General features: G+C 39.6%; 1 protein-coding gene across 7 annotated transcripts in view; it reads left to right on the top strand.

Moving 5' to 3' along the window:
- The first annotated feature begins 5,569 nt into the window (after window positions 1-5,569).
- Window positions 5,570-22,168, top strand: part of FRY (FRY microtubule binding protein) — a 221,714-nt gene continuing 205,115 nt past the window's right edge. For 5 of the 7 annotated variants that reach the window (XM_077781443.1, XM_077781442.1, XM_077781439.1 and 2 more), the window contains exon 1: window positions 5,747-5,849. The gene's annotated coding sequence lies outside the window, so the exon portion shown is untranslated. Of the gene's footprint in view, window positions 5,674-5,746; window positions 5,850-6,740; window positions 7,178-22,168 lie in introns of those variants that run through there. The other 2 variants (XM_077781437.1, XM_021541950.3) reach the window with 2 other exon arrangements.

The following is a 22,168-nucleotide window of genomic DNA, read 5'->3' as shown; positions in this document are numbered from 1 at the left end:
AAGATCTTTAATTCATTAAGAAGGTCTAACCTCCCATTTTGGAGAAGCTTTGTTTCCGCTGATGTTAACAGCTATGAAAAACAAGCACTACATGCTGTGAAATCTAAGTGAAAAAGGCCACTTACTGGCTATTTGACTCATTAGGCAGTAATATCCATCCAGACCTCACGCTCCTGAGAAAGAAAAACATTTGATTTGAGACATAATAACAGTCAGAGACAGTATCTGTTTCTAGAATTTCAAAGAGCCCATAGTAGGCTTATTATCACTCTTGACATTCTCCAGGTGAGCATGAGAAGTCTTGCTTCTAAAATTAGGGTCTCCAGTATCTCCAGAATCTTAACAAGTGAAAACACACTGGATTTGTGTGTCATTAGTTTGGTCATGCTGCTACACACAAATCCAGTCAAGCAGACTGAAGTTCGATTCCCTTATATGTCTTATTCAAGGCACAGCTATGCCATTCACCAGTGCAAATCAGGGAAGCAGCGTGCAGATGAAGCTGCTGTAGTGCACATTTAGTGAGTAACATCTTCTGTGCACTTTGTCAAATGTTCTAGCATGGGGAAAATAATTTCTGTGCTTGGTCTAGTATTGTATTTCCTGTTAAACAACTATAAATGCTCCATTAAGGTTTATTTCCCAATCACTTGTGGCCCTATTCAAAATTGCTCTAAATCAAGTAATGCTATTAGAAAAGTCATTTGTAAAAAGTGTTAAAAATTATCATCTTTTTGCACCCCTCTTTGCACTGGTAAAAAATGACACAGAGGCAAGCAGCCACTGAAAACTGCACACAATGCTTGAGTCCTTTAGATGGACAACCAATTTTTAGCTTTTGGTTCTCCTGCCAGAAAAATCAGTATAATTAGATGCAAGTGCACAGCAAACAGTGTGAGGAAGACATCTGAATGGTGTGTAGACATCTGAAGGATGGTGAATATGAGTACATCAAGATGGTGCCTCATTCCATAAAGAGATTAAAGCCATTTTCAAAATGCATTTCTTCCATTATTCCCCAAGGATGAATCTGCATGTGGCATGTTTTGCAACTGGTGTTTTGCAGTCATCTAACTTGCTCCCCTCGTCACTTCTGACAGATGCCAAAGTAGCTCCACCATCACCTCCCATTCAGTCTATCCACCTCAGCCCAACCAACAGAAACTGAGGTCAGTTCACACATCTCACAAGGCAGAAGCTGCCAGAGTCCTGCTTGAAATCTCATTGCTGGAATAAGATTCTCTTGGACAAAAGACTCTGTAAGAAATGCAAACTTTTAGAAGGTATGATCCACTCCAGACACTGGAAACAACTGAGACTATATTTAAGAATGTAATTTCTATGCATTCGTGTGATTCTGGCCTTTATTGAATGGAAACAGGATTTTCTTGGATAAAAATTAAAAGAAATGGATGAGCTCTGATTAGTACAACATGATGTAATTGTGGATATTCACAATTTACTTAAAAATAGTTCTCAATATCAAGAGAAAAAGGAAGTGCCAGCTCTTAGCACTAACAATTTCCTCTTTCATCTCTGCTAATGTAGCATGTGTTATCTTAGGAAAAGGAATTTGAAAAATCACATGTATAACAGAACTTGTCATAACTGAGCAAATAGTTGATCTTTGAGTGTTACCAAAAGGTAAGTAAATGTAATGCAGTAGCTGAGGAAGACTCATTCTCAGTACACTTTGAAAAAGTAGGTAAGAGTCAAGCAGAAAGGTGCAAAATGCCCTGTCTCACCATCGTACCAAATCATCTGACTATGTTAATTTGAAATTTCCTGGACGTTTCCCTTGTCCTTCATTGTTCATAGGCCATTAATTGAAGAAATTAGAAGAAGCAGAAAAGTTGGGTAAATAAGCTGTGTTAGCTCCTCTGAGAGTTGCCCTCTCTTCCAAAATACAGTGTGACAATATTCTTGCTCTTGGGTGTGTCAAAATGCCCAAACTACGGAAACTATTTGTTATTAATATAATCAAACAAAAAATTACAATTTGCAACTCTAAATCATTTTCCAGACATTCATTTCAAGCATGTTTTCTTGTTTCCTTGGAAACTGAGAAATGAAGAAACCAAATTAATCCAAACTGATCTTTCGTATCATTCTGTCAGCGAGAGAAAAATTCCTTTTCATTAAAAGTTGTGCTATAGAATTTCTGCTATGTGTAGCTTCCAAATATTTGTTAAGTCATCAAAATAGGTGTCTTTAAGGCCAAATGGTGCACAGGCCAAATTTTTAAAAATGCAGCTTCCTACTCTAAAATGTATTGAGCTTTAGAGAGCTTCCACACAAATTACATGATTTTACAAGTGTGCAGGCCAGTTCATTAAATGACAGACCAGGTCTCAGCTCTGAAGCCAGCAAGAATGCACACCCTGTGAGTAATCACTTCAGGCTGGAAATTCAGCTTTCAGCATCATTGTAGGAACAGAGGTATTCTAATTTGCTTGCAAGGGACTTAAGTACTGTTATTTACTATTATGAAAAACTGCCACTGTTATTAGACCAATCATAGAAAATAAGGCCAAAAGTCTTGAGATATACTCCATTTCCTTCCTCTTCCATGCAGTGACTTTTCTTGCACAAATTCAATATTTCCTCCACATCAGCTTGTCTCCTGTACAATGCCCTTTGATTTTTACTTCATACCCTGGTTCCCATATTCAGCAACCCAATACTTTCTCCCAGTACACCCCTCATAATATCTTCACTATCATGGTTCTTCCTGGTTTTCATGGAGGTGGGGGGTACTTGAGTGACACAAAATTAATGGTGGCCCTTTCCATTCACTGTCAAACACATCACAACCTGACTATTTCCTATTTTTGTCTGCTTCTGGTATTTTTCAAATACAGGACACAGAGATGTAGGATATAATGGGTTCTGCTTTTTAATAAAGTCAAGTATTTCAAAGGGTAACAGGTAAATACAGCATTATCCTTCTACACCCAAAAGGACAGATGGGATAGAATTGCCTTCTACAGGATGCCACTGGTTCTCAAAACTGTTTTCTACAAACATGAGAAAATCAGATTTTCTCTAACCCATGGCTTTAAGAGATATCCTAATTAAATGTAATTACAAAATCTAGCTGACCTGAAGACAAAGGGGCTCACCCAGTCATTCTAAATCACAATAATCACTCTGATCCTCTTTTTCCCTTGAATGTTAGAAATTTTGGCCCAGCATTCACAATAACCATCAATTCCCTAGTGGCTGAGTTGCATTGGTTAGTGTACTCTAGGGAAATCAGCCTAGAGATTTAATTTATTGCCTTTTAGGAGATTAATATTGTGTAACCTTTAAATTAGGTTACTGTATAACCTTTAAATTCTTGTTTCCCAGTGGCTTTTGAAAGTTGGGTGTAGAGATTTAATTGGGCTTCTCATGAAACTTTACACCCCTACAAAATTCCAATATGTTTTCCGAGAGCTTAGTCTCAACCTGTAAGATGGCACAGCCTGAAAAGACATTATAGGTGCTCAAGGTAATCACAGCGTTTTTGCTGTGTCTCCTCAGACTGCCCTTCCTTTTGTAATGAACTGTTATAAAAGTCAAAATCCAAAATGAAGATTCTGATTTTTCTTATAATCCCCCAGACAAAGGTCTGGGTAGATGAGATGCCTCCAGACGAAGACAAACAAGTGACATAAGTGTAGAGTAAAGGAATACAATGATGAAAACAGTAAAGCTGGTTAATCGGGAAAAGGGAATGGAAAACAGGAACCCAGAGTAAAGGGAATACTGGTTCTCAGGTATAAGTATTTATATGCGGTTTTCCTACAGAACACCAAAGATGAGATTTTAGGGAAGGCTGAAGCAGTGAGGTAACACTGTCTGTTACCTCCTCACTCTGAATGCTCTGACATGGATCCAGAGCACTGAAGAGCCTGCTCTGTAGAATGCCGAGAGCACTAAAAGGCAGGCGGAGGTCTATTACCCCACTCTCCCCTAATGGCTCTGTGCTGCCTGGCAGTAATGCACAGCACAGATGGTGTATGGATGATATAGAGACAATACCTAATTTTTCACCAGCCTGTGACACTCTGCTAGATACATCGTTGTTGGAAAAAAAAAAATTACCATTTGTAATTACTGAGATTCACAGTAATTTAGCTCCCACAGAGGTGTCTAACTGTAGTATAAATATGCTTTAAAATAGTCAACAAACTGACATGACTAATAAGTGGTCCAGTTTTAGCCTGGAATTAACCCTAAGTGATGTGGGGCTTATATGACTGTTTTGTTATTCCATCCTTTTGTCTGTCACTGCATGCCCCTCAGATTTTGAAGTCTTTGCCAGTTTGACAAATCAAGTGGAGAATTGAGATACAAATCTCAAAGACACTATATTTTCTGAGATTTCATGAGAATTCAAGGAATAGAAGAGACACCTCAATTCATCCCTTGACTAATATCACCACTAATTTCAGTTTTACTTGAGCCTCTTACAAATTTGGAAAGAGTAATGACACATCTCTTGACTGGTGGCTCTGCACATGGCTGTCAGCCTGGCACATAGGCAGGAGGAAAGAATTACAGGTGACTTTGGCAGGAGGGAGAGATCCAGAGGACTGAGTGGAAATAAACAATGAGAACGAACATCCCCCCCTAGGCAACTAGGCCTCATCAGCTATGCTACTTAAGCAGTAGTGTGTTCCTTGTAGGAAAAAGACACCAACCGGTTTTTACAAGGCCATCTACCTAAAGCTGAGCAGAACTTTATATATATCTCAGTATTAACAGGTGACAAAGTTTTTATTTCCCAAGCAAGCACATTCACCTTTATAACAACCTTCTCATACCTGTGTTCCTACTGCTATTCCTTGGTATTATTACTAAAGCAACATAAATGGGTTTAAGTCTTTCCTGGCTGACTCCTTTCACACATACTGTTACCTTTTAAGTTGCCTGAGACCGCTGACTTAAAAACCCATCCTTCGCCAGCCCCTCGCCGAGCAGATAATGGAGAGCTCTCGCCTCGGGATGCCTCTCGGCATCGGCACCGCGTTCCTGCTCCTCCCGATCACAGCACAGAGCACGCACTGCAGCTTCTCTTCTTTTTGGACTTCACTTAACCCTTTCCGCCTTATTTTAGACCCGTACCCCATCCAGGACGTCAGATTAAGACCTCCTTGCTGTCAGATAATACCAGCACTACGGTTTCCCTGGAAGTCCCCATTTTACACCCTCTGTTCTATTTCTTACACCAAGCATCTCTCCTCGCTAGCGGGGTATCCGACCCGGCACACTTGCCGCGGAGAGCGGCGCTGGGATGGTGTGACCCAGAGGGAACCCGCCCGGCCTGCAGCCGCTCCCGGCGCTGCCGGCCGGGCTCCACAGCCCCACCGCCGGGTTCCTGCCACCTCCTCCCGAGAGAGCGCCGTGATCCCGGCCGGCTCTCCCCGACGCCCAGGTCGCTCCGCATCCGCCGAGGGGCAGGAGGCGGCCGCGCCTGCCATGCCCGCCCGCTCCCGGCACGGCACAGCCCGGCACGGCACAGCCCGGCCCACCGCCCCCCTCGCTTCTCGGGGCGTCCCGGCGGGGAGGAGCCCAGGGAGCTCCGGGCGGGGCGGCGCGATCTCGCCGCTGGCTGGGACTGCCCGGAGCCGCCTCCGCTGTCCCCATCTTCCCCCGCACCCGCGGCGGCGGCGGCGGCAGGACCAGGTGAGGGCGGGGCGGTGCCCGGCTCCGCTGGGGGAGGGCCCAGGCGGTGGCGGCGGCTCCCGGTGGAGAAGGAGGGGCCGGGCGGGGGGAACTCGGGCGGAGGGAGGCCGGGCTCAACTTGACAGGAGGGAGGGAGCGGGGGCAGGAGGCGCTGGTGGCTGCGCTGGCCGGGCGCGGTGAGTGAGCGGGCGGCGGCGCGGGGAGGGCAGCGGGCGGCGGAGCGCAGCGCAGCGGGCGCGTCCCGGCGGATGGCGGGCGGCCGGAGCGGGGAGGCGGCGCTCGGCCGCGCCCGGCGGACGGGGAGAGAGGCGGGGACGCCGGGCGGTCCTCGGCTCCGCTCCGGGGGCTCGCGGCGGCGGCGGCATCGTCTCTTCCCTCGCGGTGGCCCGGAGGAAAGTTTCGGGGATGCCGGTGAGGCGGGGGCTCCCCCTTCCCCTCCGCCGCCCGCTCCTCTCCGCCTGCTCCTCGGAGCCCGGTCGCCAGCCGGCGGCTGCCCGCCTTGACGCCGCTGTCGCTTAGCGCCCGATCGCAGACAAAGCCGCCTCCCCACCTGCAGCTCCGGCCCCCTCCCCGCCCGAGGCGGCCCCGGGGACCGCGGGCCGGGCAGGCTGCCCTGCCGGGGACGGGCGTGGGGAGCGGCACTGGCCCGCTGGGCGCCAGCAACTTATTTTTAGATATGCTTCCCATCACAATGCGTCTTAAAAATAGCACGGTTCTTATTTAAGGAGTGGGAAATAAACTGGTTCTGGAGGCCTCGTGGTGGGATTATTTTTTTTTCTTAAGCCCTCTCTTCTTCAGAGAGAAAAAAAAAAAAAGATGTTTCAGTGGTATAGGCAACTGTGGGCCGGTTAATATCCACAGGTGCACCCAGGATGCTTTTACTGCGTCTTCGTTAAGGTCACCCCTGAAGCATGTGAACAAGGATACTCATGGCGTTGTCCTCTGCAGTGTGTCTTCGGTGTGAGACGCGAGGTCTGATGTACGTGCACACCTGATTCATGTCACACTTCCTGTAGGGTCACTCAGGATTTTTTTGATCTGTCGTTTCCTTCATTTTCTCTCGTCACTCGTCTCCAAACGCCTGCAACTTGTGGGTGATGCAGGCTGATGGAGTGATAACAGCCTACAAGGATCAGAGCTGTTTATTACTTTGTAAATGAATCTTTTGCTTTTGTTTTAGCTACTGTATCTCAGCAGACTCTGGTGATGGAACTACCATAAAATAAATGGGTCGTATTGCACTCAGTGTATAATATTACATCATTTCTATCAGTGACCTCATTGTGATTGCTTGCAAAACATTTCTGATTTTTATTTTGAAGCCACTACAAATACTTGGGAGACTTGTGTAAAATGAAGCATATATGAAAATGGAGAAGTACACCTCCAATAGGGAAAGGAACTTTAGGAAAAAAACCCCACTGATTTGCAGAAAATTTTAAATTGCAAATTACCTCTGGATGTCACCTAGTTCTGTCTCTGCACTCAAAGCGAGTCCAGTTGGGTAATGTTTCTCAGACTTTATTCATGTGAATTTTAAGTATTTCTAGGAATGGAGGTTATGCAGTCTCTGTGATTATGGTGGTGCCAGTGTTTGACCATCTTTGTGATGATTTTCTTTTTCTTAATCTGTTGGCAATTTCCCGTGTTGCAATTTGCTTGTGTTCTTATTCTGCCACTGTGCACCTCGCCTCTATCCATGGGTGATCATACATGTACATCTATAGAAGAAGCCATGATAGTGTTTTGAACCAAGGAACTGATTGTTTCATGACATCATTTTAAGTATAGTAGCTACATTTTATTCTTACAGATCAGAAATTTATTAATCCCAAGCATTTGCTTAACACTGCTTATTTATTTGGATGTGGTTAATAGCAGATTAGCATATTAATTTGAAATACTTAAACACCAGATAAGATTATTTGTTGGTGCTTTCCTTAAATAAATGCCTCAAATAATTTACCCATCTCTGTCCCCTGGCCTTGTGTTCCTTAACCTGAAATTGAGATTGCTTGCTCCCAACTTTTGCTAGAGTACTTTCACCATCAACAGTGTCATATATAATCTCTTAGAATGACAGTCTACTCATTTTAATAGATGGAAAGGTTTTTTGCTTTTGTCTTGAAATAGATTTTCCTTGGGAAGGGATGAACAATACAGTACAACATGTTATTACTGAGAAGTTGCCTTTGTACTATATAGGCATTGTTTAATGCTCTGGAGTTGGTTGATATTTATGATGCTGTTGATATGGTAAGTGATGTGGGCACCTTTTTTTTTGTCCAGCAGGAAAATAAAAAAAAGCTTCTGTGCTGTGCAGAATAAAAATCTGCATGTTCTCCTCCATGGCATAAGGCTGTCAAAATTACTTGTTTCTTAATTTGCGTAAATTCTTGGATGTTGTGGATAATACCTCAAAAGCAAGTGAATATATTTGTAATGTGATTTATAACGTGTCACTTCTGGACATGTCTGGGTAGAATTTTAGAACATTAGCATGGTGCTGTTAATAGCAAATACTTCTGAGTAGCTCATGCTTTCCATTAGAGCCATATCAAATAATTTATTAGAAGCCGTTTGAATGACTGGCTGCACTGAATTTGATGATATTTAGAACCATTTGATAAATAATTTAACTTATGTTTCCAGATAGCAGCTGCCTTTTTTATAATGATAAGAACACCTGACTGGTCCATTCATTGACTTATATTAATTGTAGTGAGCTTTCATTCAGGAAGAAAACAAATCTATGGGTCAGCTTTTTTGTGGTGTTGTTTTATATTGTTTTATTTTGTCATGTAATGACTGTGTGAGACTTAGATGCTCTTGACATTTATAAATCTCTTCTGCAGGCTTACTAAACTCTAGATTATGTATTCAAGATTTTAAATTTTACAATTTAAAATTTATTTTAGGCCTTTTAAAATAGTATTTTCTATTTCAAATGTGGACTTCTTAGTCTGTTTATGCTTTTCGCAGTCTGTATTAATCTCCTGCTAGCATGTAATTATGGTACAATAAATAAATAAAAGACATATTACATTTCCACAGGATAAAACTTTTTCAAGGGTATAAAGGTTGTATTTTATTTGACAGTATTTGAGGGTGATTTGCATAGTTGAAAAATAGTTATCTTGGACTGTTAAGATCAAAGTCTTGGAAGAGGTGATCATCAGGATAGCAGTGATTCATATAATAAATTTCAGTTTGAATTTGGTCAACAACATAAAACCGGGAATGTTCTTGTTAGACTCACAAATGGTTTGCTTATTGCAGTTCGTACAGAAAGGCTGTCAGTGGCTTTAACTTTATTGTTATAAGATAGAATTTCATAATGCAGCTCATACGCTTCCAGTTTTATGGCCTGGAGGACTGAATGTTGGAACGGCTGTGCTAAATTAAACCTGGGGTCTGTGACAATGACTAATAAAACATGCTTCAGAGGGAATTGTGAGAACAAATGGGAGGTAATTTGCATCCCCTGCTCAAGGTGAATATGATGCTTTGTAGTTTGCAATTGGCTTAAAGTCTGAATAATGTTTAATAGCCTCTTCAGATGTTATTATGCATAATTATGATAATTTTGGACATACTTGTTGCTGATATAAGTAACCAGTCTAGATCTGTGGCTAATTTGGGGGGCAAGTATTTTATGCTGGTGTTCTATTTCCTTGCTTGTTGCCAGACTGTTTCTAGACTCAGGCCAAATTAATTTAATGCTTTCCACCAGATTGATTCGGGAAAAAGAAGTTCTTTTGCCAACAAAGTTTATAGTTTGAACTGTAGTGGTGACAACATTCATCTAGATGTGAAACCTGCCCAGTTGCAGATTAATTTCTGTTTGTGTTAGAGCAAGATCTGGAACAGAAACTGTTTCTCAGAGAATCCCATTATCATCAGTTTGTAGGAAGGTCTGGGGTGTGTATCTTTCAACTTCTCTTGCGGAATTGACATAGAGACCATGCCTGTACTTGCTAATTAGGTCTTTTATTTTGGACTTGGAAAACGTGGGAAGTTTGTGTTCCAACAGCTGTCCTAGTGAGTTTTCAGGTATTTTAAATATAAACAGCATCTACAAACAAGCCCGAAATTACACTGATACATACTAACTTGATCTCCTGAGCTCTGGGCTTGGCTTAAAACCCAGTAAAAAAGCATTTTTATAGTACAGTCTGTTCCTGAGTATTGCTTAATTCTAGTATCATATCATCTTGAATGAGGGATGCTTATCATCTCTTATTTATTCTAAGCAATTGCTTCTGAATACTGTTAAATTCTTGGTATCGATGGCTTCTGGAAAGAATAGGTTATGTGCTGTATGAATATATATTTATGAAATATATATTCATATATTGCCATTGTGTAGTAGAATGGCACCAGTCAGTATTACTCAGGGAATACCTGTGAGTCTAAGTATAAATTTCATTTTGTTACTGATTAGGAATTTTTTATTACTTTTTTAAACTTTATAGATTTCACACGAAGCTCCATGGAGGGTTTTGAAATGATGAAATTCTGCAGTTCGTACCACTGCTCCTGTCAGGCTCCCTACTATGTTTGAGGATTTATATGTTTGAACTTTGATTGAAATTGCATATAATGCTATTCCAAATCAGTGTTCCTTCACCTTCTGTGTGTGATGGGTGGCTTTCTTTTTTCCATAAAGGAATCCATTATTTGCATAGGTACACCCAGCTGGCCCTGAAAGGAGTGCTGTTGCTTGAGAGTTAACTTTCCTAGACTAGAATCCCATGAAAACTCCACCAGTTTAAGTTATTGGTCACTAATAATTGTATTCATGTATGATCCAAACCCGGTTTTCACAAAATGCTTTCTGTTTGCAATATAACCACACATTTTGTTCTCATCTGTGCTGGCATCACTGCTGCAAGTAGGAGACTGCTATAGATGGCAGTGTCAGGCTGGGGAAACGATGGGAGAATTTCTGGTGACTACAGGCAGGGAAGTGAGAACCTAAATTTAAAGCCTGTATTTCTGTCCCTACTAACTGAAGTTTATTTCCCAAAATAGCACTGATAAAAATAATAGCTTTCATTGACTTTTTTGTTGTATTATCCATGTCAGCCAAGAAATGTTCTTAAATGCTTTAGGCAAATGTATAAGAGGGTTAAAAATGTAGTAGGTGTTTACTGTCATACTTAAGACTTACTTCTTGGAAATTTGTTCTTGAGAAAAAAAGATTCTTACAAACCTCTTAACATATTTTTAAATGAGCTGGAACAAGACATGATATTACAAATAGCATTACTAAGGTCTATTAAATATTAGTCCATGCTTCATGCTTCACTTAATTAGAGTGCTTTGAAAGGAGTTTAAATGCAAGTGTCAGTTGTCATCATAAATGAGTGATTGTTAGGATGTGGATTTATTTTATTCTTTTTTTTTTTCTTATTTGCAAGACCTTCATATCAGGCCATGACAGAGCATACAGCTTTGACATGGGATTGCAAACTGGAGCACCTTTGTGGAGTAAGATTGGAACTTCTTGAGCCACTCCACTTGTAAGGGGGTGGAACACTTTCAACAGTGCTGTAGGATATTGCTGTCTTCTAAGTTAAATAATAGGTGTTTTCTTATTTAGATAGAAATCAGTTTTCAAAGATACGCTCTTTGCACAACAGGTCCCTGAAAAAGAATCTTTGTCTCACCTTGTGGAAGGCTTTATTTGGAAACAGAACACCTCTATTCATTCACTGCAGGACTTTTATGTGTACCTGACAAACTGTATAAAAATGATGCAATGACATTTGGGTTTGGTTTTTTTGACTTGATGAAGTCAGCTGCTACATCCTTATATTTTCTTTCAGATGTCTTTACTAAAAATCTGAAAAAACACAAATATTTTGAGTAGATAATATTGTTCTTCAGAAAAAGTACTGCATACCTGTGTACTTGGCATAAAGAAAATAGAAACTGGTGCTTTCAGAAAGCAAGCTAAGTTTCTCCTATGGTAGGAACAGGCTTACTTGTCAAGACTGACAAGCTTAGTGTTTCTGGGCCAGAGCATGTTTTTAAGCTCTGTGTGTGTGATGAAATACTACAAATAATGCTGTAGTTAGTGTTGGCATTGAGGGTTAAATGACAGACAACAAGTACCATAATTGTTTGTAATAGTATCCTAGCTGCCTAGATTATTCCTAAATTGGTGTTTCCATACATTGCTGTTTTAAAAGGCAATTTTAACAGACTTCACAGAATTCATCGGTCTCACTTTTTTTTTTAATTTTCCCACAGCATGATGAGATTTGAAATGAGTTGGAAGGAAAACTGTATGCTTAGCATTTGTTCAGAGATTATTTAATGGATCTGGTTGATCTATAGATGCACTGTCAACTGGGTTATTACTGAATGAACATTTTCAGTATCTGAAAATTCTTCATCTTATATACATAGAAAGTTGTATACATTGCTTGTTGGGGATATTTGTAGCAATAGATGTTCTGAGAGAGAGATTGTTTTGGCTAATAATAGTTTCATTAGACAACCTTTATTAAAAGATTGAAAATTAAAGTAACATGATCACCATTAAGAGTTAAATATTCCCTCCTGTGAAGTCTGGAGTTAGTGAAGCTCATTTTCTTATGAATTTGTGTTTTATCATTCCTCTGGTGGATAACTCTGGTCAGTGTTTTTATTATGTTGCAGGCATGGTAAGGTTTCTCTCCATGTGGACTCTGCTAATGTGTAATATCATGTGAATCCATACTCCAGCCTTCATCTCATTCGGGGCATCATTGGAGCTGTTTGTCAGAAGCTGGTTCTTCGCTTGGCCATCTGTTTCTGTAAAGCATGTAGCAATCTAACTACCTTAGAGGTTGCTATCCTGTCAAAAATCAGTAATATCTGTCAAGTGGTTCAAAACTATTGTGAGGGGAAGACAGAGATGTTCGCAGACCTTGTGATCACATAAGCTTCTTAGCTTTAGCAAAGCAGACCTGAAATCTGTATTTTAATTATTCTGCAGCACTTGGGATTCTGGTGCTCTCCTTAAAGAGATATATCCCCAAAATGAGAATTGTGTAAGAAAAGATTAAAACATGTGATGAAACAAAATAATATTTCTTATAATGCTTAGTGTCAATAGTACACTTCTAAAAATACTGATTTATTTTTAATAACTGTCAGACCCACATTTTTGCCCCTTCTAAATTCTAAGATTTCATGAATATTTTGTAAGCAGCAATAGCTACAATTCATTCAGGCAAAAAATTTTGATGAGTGTTTTTTTACTTAATATCCTTTACTTCATACCCTTCAGCTTAATATCTTGAATGTCTGTAAGAGTTTGTATAATGAGTGCAGAGTCACATGTAGGATTGGGTCACCTGTAAAGAAGAGAAGCTTTAACATACCGTTAAAGCTTTAGCATACTTTTACATACTGTAAATACAAGGCTCCTGCTAGAGGTACTTGTGGAGTCACATACTCCAACACAGTGTTTATCTCAGTTTTTTTAATGATGTGTTACTTCAGTTCTGGTCTGTTGCAGTGTCATTTAGCAATCTTGTTCTGGAAGTGATATTACAGAAGTTGTCTTGAAATTAATGCATACCATGCAAATAGGAAGTTGTCCCATAAAAAATTAAAATCAATATACCGCTTCTTTAATTGCAGAAAGAAGAACAGAAAACTGTTCTCTGTCAATAATGATCAATCACAGTTAAACCTTGCAGGACTCTGAAGTGTGCTATTGGTATTGACAAGCTGTACATTCTCAGGAATTGTCTTGCTGTAAAAGCAGGAGGTGAGAAGTAAAATCCCAAAGAAGGAGATAAAAGAAAAGCAAAGATTGGAAAAACAAATGTCATTTTTAATTTATAGGAAGGCATTGGAAGGGTGAAATTGGATAGAGATGGAATGAATGAAGAGCATAATAAAGAATCAAGGGGAAGAAATGACCATTTATGGGGGAAAAAATGAGGGCCAGTAAAACCTTTTGAAAATCATTAGTGTCCCAGTAAAAATAGAGTATATACCTCTGACTATACTAATTTGGATACATTCTTCAAAAGGATCTGCGTTATTCTTAGATTCATGTCAAGCTGACTTTTTGAATAGCTTCTTGGATTTCATTGCATGATTTGTTAGTTGTGACTAACTTGCTAGCTGTAAATCATCTAGGCCTAAATCTAATCTTCATTTTTCAAAGTTAGTCTCATAAAAAGATAACATGAAATACTTTGTAAGTCTGGACAAGCAGTGTCAGAGCCACGTAAGAATTTTGTACAGCTGATTTTCCCTGTTTAGGAGCAATACTGGAAGGCAGATGCAATGAGGACTTTCTGTCACCACATGCGCTTAATAATGCTGCAGTGGTATTTTTTTCACAGTCTAGGCATGGCAAGTAAAACAACTGAGGCCATTTACAGTAGTCTCAATAGGCAGGTGCCCCTCAGAAGAAATATAAGGCTTTTATTTTGCTCTGGAAGTTCCTAAAATGCGTACTAATGTCATCTTGGAAGGTAAAAGTACACAATTTGTTTTCATGCTTTGTACACATAGTGTGTCTTGTTGGAAAACACTTCTATCACGCTATCACATAAGGATGAGAGAGCAGCTGCCTGTCTGTTTAGCCCTGAGTGTCGTCTTGAGTCAGACTGAATGTTTCTGAAAGGGGGAGAGAAGGTCAGTTACCATCAAGGAAGCTATGATCCAACTGGAGCAGCTTCTGAGGTGCAACAAGGAGAAGGATGGAGTGAGCGCATCGGAAGGTGCAGTGCTGGTAGAGTTTGGGAGATGGAGAAGAATGGGTCTGCCCCCAGCAGAAGTCGGACCTCAGCAGCTGTGTCTGTACTGCTGTGTCCGTGGGTCTGAACCTGGACATGCTGCTAAGATTGGAGCAATTTGTTGTACAGGGCATGAATCCAAGGACAAGGCTGAGTGGTGAACAGTATAAAGAGTTGGTTTGGTGCTCAGGATGGCTTCTTGAACTACCTGTTGTTCTCTGGTAAAAGATTTTTAGGGCACTAAAGCTGTGTATAGGCTTATGGAAGTACCAAATTCTTAGTGATGTTATTTAGAACAAACTGTTCTAAATTATTTATGAGTTCTTGGAGGAAACTATGTGGATATTCTTTGCCTGAGGAAGTAGCTGATGATTATTGAGAATGAAATAAGGTCCAGAGGAAGGCATATTTCCCAAAGGGGTACAGCTATGGGTTAGGTTTGGTTCTGAACTTTTTTCAATAGTGTCAATTGGCAACAAGCCAGCTTGAATTCTTGTTGTGCCCAGTTGCATTGCTTCAGGTTCCTATTTTTGTATTTTAATTAAATACAACTTCAGAGCCCAAAAGCTCGGAGGTTCTTCTTACTTTCTGTCTGTTTTAGGAGGGATGTGGATCAAGACTGTTTTCTTCTGAATTCTGCACTGGGTTTCAGGTGCAAATGCTAATGAAATTTACACAAATAAGAGGCCAAAAGGAGCAGTCAAGAACATATTCTTATCTCTGACAGATTGCATAGTGCACAAAGTTCTTTGTAAATACAGGTATTTAATATGATGACATGATTAACTTTTGCCAGCTTTCCAGTGAATTTCTTTAGTGAATTTGCAATTTAAATTTATAAGCATATTTAAAGAGTGAGAGTGGGATTTTTAATACATTTATTATAAAAAATGGAAAATACTAAAATTTCCTAATTCATACAGTCAAAGTTGTCAGGAGAGAGAAACAGTGTGGAAAGTGAATGTTGCTGTAGCTGGCTATTTTTCATTGTCTTTAGAGTGATTTCCATGCTATCCTTTTCCTATCACTACTTTCTTTCTTCTGCCTTGTAAGTATTGCTGTGGAGTCTTTCTTTGGTTAATAATTCTGATCTAGTAATTCACATGCTAATACGTAGCTTTGAGGTATATAGTAACAGGATCTACAGTCCCACTATTCCCAAATGAGTCTCCATTCTTTAAACAGTCTGATTATGTTCCCCATCCCTTGGGAGGATGCACAATGCTGCCTTGATGCTAGAACAATTTGTGACTGATGAAAATCTGGTGGTCCTCAGGCCAGTGAATCTGCCTGAGAAGGATGTTCAAATGATGCCTGAAGCATTCTGCAATGTTATTATTCTTCTCATTTCTGCCATTATTGAAAAATGAGGGAAAGGAGGAGATGGCCAAGCTGGTTGCCTGTTGTTTTGACAGATTTGCATAAATCACATAGGTGGTTTGTTGTTTCTTTTCCCCTTTGGGAGATGGGGAAGAATACCTATATCCTTAATATGCCATGTAAGCCATATTTGAGCATTGCTGTGGCAGGTAGTTCTTTGTGTACTTTGTTATTACTACAGTAGTAGTTAGAGTAGGTCAAAACCATGAATTAGCATTTTGTTCTCATAATAAACATTGTGTTTGAAGAAGAGTGCAAAAGGCAATAGTTAAACTGCTGCCTATTGATTTGAGTACTGTGATACTGTTCTGGGTAAAAAGTTAGTATTGATATGCTTCAGGATGGCAGGTTACTTTGCTTTAGATTCTGAATAAGTTTGTGTTATGTGAAATTCATTGTTGACATATATTGTGTTCTACTTTGTTGGCAAAGGAAACAAAGGGATATTTACTTACTGTTGACAAAGGAAATAAAATGAAATAAATACACATCACAGTAAATATCCCATCTGTGTTGATGGCTTGATAGATAAGCCAGGTCCTGCAATTATTTTTTTCCTGACCCAACCAGTTATGAGCAAAGAGATGGAGATCTCTTGTTTATGTGAAGCTATTTGTAGTCAAGAAAGAGAGTAGAAGTTGAAAATGTAGACTGTCAGCAATGATAAATAGGCTTTGGAAAACCTTCCATATAAAGCAAGATTGAGAAGATTGGCACTTTTAAACTTTTCTCTTTGGAACTATATGCAGAATACTAGCCTTGATGAGGAAAGGGAATTGTATGTTGTCTCTATCCTCCTTGATGAAAGGCTAAAGCCTGTGTAATAAACTAAAAAAATTCAAGTATGCAAGAACTTCTTTTTAGATGCTGTGTCATTAGTTTATGTAATTAACTAACAAAAATATCTGAGTAGGGAGAAAATTCTATTATTTCTACAACAGAAGATTACATGCTTAAATGCAATATATGCATTTAAGTATTCTTGAAGTTCCTTTCTTCTGTAAATCCTTGCACTTCAAAATACAAGCAAACTAGTTGCAGCAACTAAAGAGACACTTTCCCAATCCAGAACTGTCCGCTGACAAATTTCTTGCACCTTCTGTCAAACCATCTGCCACAGGCTAATGAACAGACATCGTGCTGGATTAGATGTAGCACTTGTATGAGCTATTTTGATAGCTTCTGTGTTCCTTTCAGTGGGAACTCTGTGATTAATGAAGCTTAGAGTTAAATTTTTGAGGGCAGGAGTTGGCAAAGTATTCTTTGAGCTTCCGCACTGCAGGATTCCGTTGACAGAGAGCAATGACAAGCCCACATCACTGTTTTTGAAGCATGTTTCAATGTTTTCTTATAAGCCTTCATTTAGCAAAAGAACATCTCATTAATCTGTGTCACATGCCCTTGGCAAGTAATGACTGAATTGAGAGGAGTGCAGAATGGTGCCTGTTTTGGGGTGAGGGAACTTCATAATTCCAGGCACCAAACATCACTCTGTAGTATAAAGCAGATACCAGAGCTGGACCTACAGCCTAGCTAGAACAAATACCAGCTTCTTTTCAGACCTCTGTCTCTGAGGGATCACCACTATCACTTCTTAGAGTTTCTTCCTGCTGTATCTCTGGGTAAGATATCACCTGAGTGAGCTGACCCTGGCAGGCAGTGCAACCACAAATTTGCAGGTAGAACTCAAAGAATAAATTTATTTCTATTACCTCATTAACTGGGTGATCCCCCAGCAATACCCAGGCAGAGGCACACAAGTGGAGAGGCAGGCACTGTTAAGTTTTGGCCCAATCCTAGAGAATCACTGGCCTGCAGTTCATACAGGTTTATCAAGGACTATTCCAGCTGCAAGGTCATTTGTGTGATTTATAGTACTCCTCACCAGTCTTTGACTTTTTAACATATTCCTCCCAGCACATACAAGTATTTTTTCTAGCAGCAGACACAGATCTTGTGTTTGAAGCTCTCTCTATACAGACTAGCAGAGAAAGTATTAATTTAATTACTTAATTCCAGCATATGCTCTTCTGAAGTATTCTTAGATATGCCTCATAGATGTATTTGTGAGGGATCCAGTTTTACTTTAAGTCAATCATTCTTGAATTTGTCAGGATTAAAAAAAAGTTAATGATGCCGTTTGGTCACTCTTTCGTGATTCCTACAATTATAGTTGAAATGGGAGCTGCTCGTAAACATCAAGGATCCAGTACCAGCAATGGCAGATGGAAGTGACTGGCATTGCCATCAAAGCTGTCAGTGCTGCTGGTGGGTTTCCAGTCTCTAGACCTGCTCATGATTGAAGCAGAAGCACATCACTGAACACAGGTGGGCTGCTCTGAGGACAAAGGAGCAGTGAACCAAAGGATGCTCTTCCTACAGTGTGGTAGCTGCAGGAAGATCAACCTTTTTGCCTGCTAAACCAGTCTTACAAGAAGATGGACTGAATCTGCGTTGACCTGTCAAGAGTTTTTGATGGACGCTTTTGCCATACTACATTTGTTCTCTACAAGAATATTTGGCTCATCATTACTGGAACTTTGCATGTAGTTCAACAATGCAATTTTTTTTCTTTTGTTTGATTGGTTGTTTTTTGTTTTCTTTAATAAAAATTTTTGCTAAATCAGCTATGACTTGATGCCACTGCAAGTGCCACAAAGTCAAAAATCATTATGATCATATTGGAACAGCCTGTGCATTGTGCCTGCTTGTGTTGTGCGAATAACCAATCATTGGGACTAATTGATTTTTTTTGCCCAGTCTAATATACAGCCCATTATCTTTGATGTATTTAATGAAATCTCCTAATACAGTAAATTGTATGTAGATAGTGCACAAACCAAAAAACCACTGTGGGTAAGACTGATAGATCAACCTATTTCAGTCCATGCTTTCTGTCCTAGCATAACTTGAGTGATTTCATGCTTTCAGTGTGCCTACTTTTAATAAACTGACCAGCTTAACTTATGTAACTCTCAAAGAGGGCACAAGTCATTGCAGTTCATTTTTCCATCTACCCCAGCTGTGCATAAATCTATGGAAGTTAAAAGTAGATTTGGGTACTTTCTGTAGTTAATGTTACTGGGTTGTGATCTCCATTTCATACCTGAAAAGGCTCTGACATCTCTGTGTAAATACTTTCTTTTATTCTTTTATATGTGGGGATGTCAATTAAACCCAGAAGCTAAAGTTGCTAATCATAGGCATTCTGGTGACCAGCCAGGGCATGATATTGTGTAATGCAATTCTGTATCAAGTCTCCTTAATTTTTACACAAGTTTTTTCACAAGATAGATATAAATGAACTAAGACTGATCTGTTAGAATTTCTTTTCTTTTTCTCTCTCTCTGCCTGTTTATTTATTAACTTAAATGCTTTGAAATAATTGTTGTTGTTTCCTGAAGCATATTCAAATTTCTTCAGTATTTGGGTGGTGGGGAACAGATTTCATGCTTTTTCTTAGTTTTCTTTGTCCCAAGCAAGGCCATGAAGGGGTAACTAATTTCACTCATGAGAGATCTGTATCCTCCCCAGCTGACACCTGCAGCATCTCAAGCAGCACTGGACGTTTGTGTGTGTGTGTGTGTGTGAAACTAAATCAAGACCCTAATGCCATATGAGAGACATAAAACTGTTACGGTATCCCAGAGCTACAATATCCTAGTAATTGCTGACATGTATCCTCTGAAATGTCTTGAGGAAAAATTCTAAGGTCAGAAATTTTATGGCACTTGATGCTCTTAAGGAGACAAGGACCATCATTTACTTAACTTTTAAGATGTGGGCTGCTATACTGTAACTCTTAATTTCGTCTCTATCCTCACTACTGCTGGAAGGATCAATCCCACTCAACATCACTGAGTGCATTAGGCTTTAATAGCAATTTGGGCTGGGTCCAGTTATCATGACAAGTAATCTTTCAAATCAAAATCATTTTAAAATTTGGAGTGTATTCATATCTATCTTTGAATAGATAGTGTTGCTATTTTTAATTAAGTTGGAACCATTTTATTTTTATTTAATTTCCACTTAAACCTATCAGTCATAACCAGAATGTACTGCACCCAGTAACTGTCTGGCCTTCTCTTTTTTGAAAGATATGAAAACTCAATTAAGTTTTAATTAGTGTGTATAGTGCAGGTTGTAGTGGGTGTGTTGTTAATCTTTTTTTTTTTTTTTTTTTAAGTATTGAAAATAAATCCACTCTAACTTGCCTTATATAACCTCTCACTTCCAAATATCAGCTATGGACTATTGCTCTACAATTTAAATAAAAAAGTCCCCATTCTAACTCTCCATCATCAGGCTACATATGATACAGAAAGTCCTGTGGATTTTGCTGCTGGTCAGATGGAAGACTATGTTAAATAGGAAAAGAACACTTTCCACCATAGTCTTCTTTTATGTTCATCATAGAATTTTTACTACTTAAACAAAGAGATTATTGAGACTTAATTGATAGTCAGAGTGAAAAATAACAAACATAGCATTTTTTACGTAACAATAGCAAAATAGCCAAGTTTGTTCAAGGCGAGGTTTTCAAATAGCAGTTTAGTTTATTTGCTGTTTCTTGAAATAAACATTTTCTTCTCTAAAGAAGTATTTTCCATATTTTTAAAGAAACACATTTCATGCTATGCTTAACAATAAGGTCTCATTTGAGGATGCTGATAGCTTTCAGTATTTCTAGGAGAAATTCTTCAGTATTATCAGTTCCTGTAGTTAGGCTTTTATTTAAAAATCCTGCTTATTTGCATGAATAGTAACTTTACCATTATAATTTAACTAGGAAGTATAATTTTTGGATCTAAGTTAGAACAGTTAAATAATTCCAAGTTCAACTTCTGAAACCTTATTGTCTTAGGTTTATGACCTGCTTGCTAAATGAGCTTGGCTATCTGTGAGCCATCTCTTCAAAGTCTTGTAGTCAAATTGTGTTGTGATCTGAGAGTACTGTGCTTCATTACTGGGGTTATAATCCATGCTTTTAAATAGTGCAAATTGCATGGTAAGGAATGGCTCTTAATGGCATTTGGTGCACCTGCTATCTAGTGTATGAATGAGTAGACTGAATCAAGAACCCAAGTTTTGCCTTGTGTGTGGTCAGGGTCTTCCATTTCCTTGGCAAGCTCTGAGAAGAACACTGAAGATTAGAGACTTAAGTGTTTGTGCAGGAGTAAGGAAGCTGAAGCAGGAGATGTTTTCAGTGTGTATAAGCTAAGCTGAACTGTAAGTGTAATTCTAGGGCCCTCTGTTACTGGTGGAGCAGCTTCTGCTCTCTGAAAGATGTGCGATGTAGTGGTTTATATTCACATCTGAAGCATTATGGTTAACTGTGTTGGGAATGTGTGCATCACTGGCTGGCTCGAAATATGGAGGTGTGGTGACCTTGTCACTGATGCATAGGAAAAAGTATTTTAAAAATCCTAACTACATGCATTCTTCAGTGGTGTTTTGAGTCTTCCCCCTGCAGTCAACTCCCCCAGTTTATATACTAGTCATGATGTTCTATGGTATAGAATATCTCTTTAGCCAGTTTGAGTCAGCTGTCCCAGTCATGCTCTATCCCAGCATTTTGTGCACCTGCTCACTGGCAAAGTATGGGAAACTGAAAAGTTCTTGGCTTAGGGTGAGCACTACTTGGCAACAACCAAGCATCACAGCATTATCAACATTATTCTCATACTGAATCCAAAATACACTGTACCAACTACTGAGCAGGTAATTAACTGCATCTCAGCTGAAACCAAAGGGAGGCTGCCAGCACTTGAAGATGAAGGTGTAGTCCCACACTTCCCAAACACTAAGAGTGGAGCAGTCTTGACATTATCCAGCATCAGCCAGTGAACAGCCCCCTTTGCCAGACAGTCTTGTGGCCGTGAAGCAGCTTCCTTTTAACTGTGGTGAAGATAAGGAATGTGTAAGGGAAATATCACATAGTTCATAATTTTAGCCAAGAACAATATGGGAACAATATTAAGGACTTACTAGGGAGGGACATGAACTCTGTGTATATCACAGTTTCTGTGCTGTTAATACTTTAGTTTGATTTTTTTATATTAGAGACACATTCAGATTTTTATTTATTATAAAAGCCTTAGAAGTTGCTGCCAAGATGATAATGAGGTGCTCAGAAGCATAACTTTAATCAGTGCTCCCTAGAGACCCCAGCAGAGGTATCACAAGTTGGACACCTTTGCGGGAAAGGAAGAGTTGGGAAACAAGAAATGTTGGCTTTATTGCTTTCCAAGGTGAGGGGAGAAACCTTGCAGCACTAAAGCATTAAGGATGTCTCTTCTGGATTAATGAGCTATGTAAACAATTTTCACAGTCTGAAGGGGAAAGGAAGCATGATTGTGTGATGG

This window comes from Lonchura striata, chromosome 2 (genome assembly GCF_046129695.1).
Source record: "Lonchura striata isolate bLonStr1 chromosome 2, bLonStr1.mat, whole genome shotgun sequence".
Classification (NCBI taxonomy): Eukaryota; Metazoa; Chordata; class Aves; order Passeriformes; family Estrildidae; genus Lonchura; species Lonchura striata.
This window is presented reverse-complemented; position numbering and strand designations above follow the sequence as displayed.